General features: G+C 39.5%; 1 pseudogene; it reads right to left on the bottom strand.

Moving 5' to 3' along the window:
* Window positions 1-479: 479 nt before the first annotated feature.
* LOC125157417 (peptidyl-prolyl cis-trans isomerase A-like) lies at window positions 480-968 on the bottom strand (annotated as a pseudogene).
* Window positions 969-2,201: the final 1,233 nt, after the last annotated feature.

Below are 2,201 nucleotides of genomic sequence, written 5' to 3'. Positions count from 1 at the left end.
CATGAGAGTGCATATATTATGTCAAAATCCTGTTTTCATCTTTTTGGATATATACCCAGAAGTGGAATTGCTGGATCATATGATAGATCTATTTTTAATTTTTTTGAGAAGCCTCCCTATTGTTCTCCATAGTGGTTAAACAAATTTATGATCCTACCAACAATGTGTATGTATTTTTTTTAAAAGGCCCACATCTGTTGCTTCATCTTGATAATAGCCATTCTAACAGGTGTGGGGTGATATCACATTGTGGTTTTGATTTTGTTGTTGTTATTATTGCTGTTTAGTTTTTAGTTCATATTCATAAACTTAACTCTGCAATCCAGCTAGACTTAGAGGGGAATAAAGAAACTATTGAACCTATAGAACTGCAGTGAGAGCACAAAGATTATAGGATATTTCAGGCAGATGGGGGTGAAAAGGTGCTCTCCTGAGCTACAGAAGGAATGGTTGTGGGAATAAAACACAAGTCAAATTTATTAGAGTTGTCTATAATCAGCAATAGTGATCTTGCTGGTTTTGCCATTCCTGGACCCAAAGAGTTTCATGGCTTCCATTATATTCATGCCCTCTCTCACCTTGCCAAAGATCACATGCTTATCGTCCAACCACTCAGTCTTGTCAGTGCAGATGAAAAACTGGGAATCATTTGTGTTGGTTTCAGCATTTTCCAAGTATAGATGCCATGGCCTGCATGCTTCAGGATGAAATTCTCATCATCAAATTTCTCACCATAGATGGACTTGCAGCCAGTGCCATTATGGCATGTAAAGTCACCATTCTGACACATAAATCTTGGGATAGTCCTGTGAAAGCAGGAATCTATAACCAAATCCTTTCTCTCCAGTGCTCAGAGCATGAAAGTTTTATGTTGTCTTTGGAAATTTGTCCTCAAACAGCTCAAAGAAGACACAGTCCAAGGGCTTGCTCACCATAAGGAGGTCAAAGAACACAGTGGGGGTGACCATGGCTGGATGGCGCAGGGAGCTCCAGGGTGGTGGGCATCTGAAAGGCCTCATTGTTGTTTTGATTTTCATTTCCCTGATGATGAATGATGCTGAGCATCATTTCACATGCCTGTTGGCCATTTTGATGTCCTCTTTGGAAAAATGTCTATTTAGTTCATCTGCCCATTTTTTTCTTGGATTGTTTGTTATTTGTTATTAAGTTGTATGAGTTCTTTATATATTTTGGATATTAGTTCCTTATCCAATGTATGGTTTGCAAAAACTTTCTCCCATTCTGTAGGTTGTCTTTTTGTTTTTGACTGTTTCTTTTTTTGTGCAGAAGCTTTTGAGTCTGATATAATCGTTTTTTTTTTAATTTAGCCATTTCTTGATATGGAAGAATTAATGTGATTTTTACCTAAAGCTTTGTTTGCCAAGAATAAAAACGAAGCAAAATAAAGAATTTACATAAATCTATGTAGGTTATGATATGCACAATTTGACTAAGATTTGAATCAATAGTCAATTGTTTAATTTATGAATGCATGACAAATTTCAAATTTTTAGTAAATAAATGCTCTTATGCTGGAAGTCTAACAGAAATCTTTTGTAAACTCACTATAGCTATGGTAAGCCTGTTTCAGAAATAAGCCAAAACATTTTTTGTTTGCTTGTACTTGTTTTTTTTTTTTTTGGAAGATGTTACCTTAGGTTCTAAAAATGAATTATGAAACATGCCTAAAATCAAGAAGACCAGAAAGTAAAATTTTGAACATGGCATTTGTCTCAAATTAGAATTTTTGTTTTTCATAATACATTGCCTTAGACAAGAAAACTGGGCTTGGGAGTAGATAAAAATAGGAATGGGCTGAACTGAAATAATCACCCTTAGGGCATCCTTAGAGCCTACCTCCCTTAGTGCATTTGCTATTTAAAAGCAAACATTTTAGATGGAAGCCAGATTCCAGGTCCAGAGTTGGCGGTTTTAGGCAGCCAAGGTGCAGCGCACAGTGCAGGGGCCTATGGGGAGGGGCAGGCTCCTGAGGAGGGAGGTTTGGGGTCTGCTGGGGGTGGCGAGTGGCCAGTGTGGGGGTGGGGGTAGCGTCAGGTGTTGGTGAGCACAGCGACCAAGTTCCAAGTGGCTGCAGATGGCCTGGGCTGCAGGGCCCTGGGTGGCTGCTGCCACCACTGCTGATCTTGGGCACAGAAGGGTGAGGGTGCCTGCCGCTGGAGGGGGTGCCACTTGCCAAGGTC

The sequence above is a fragment of the Prionailurus viverrinus genome, chromosome X (genome assembly GCF_022837055.1).
Source record: "Prionailurus viverrinus isolate Anna chromosome X, UM_Priviv_1.0, whole genome shotgun sequence".
NCBI classification, from domain to species: Eukaryota; Metazoa; Chordata; class Mammalia; order Carnivora; family Felidae; genus Prionailurus; species Prionailurus viverrinus.
The sequence above is the reverse complement of the archived record's forward strand: the minus strand, read 5'-3'. Positions and strand labels throughout refer to the sequence as shown.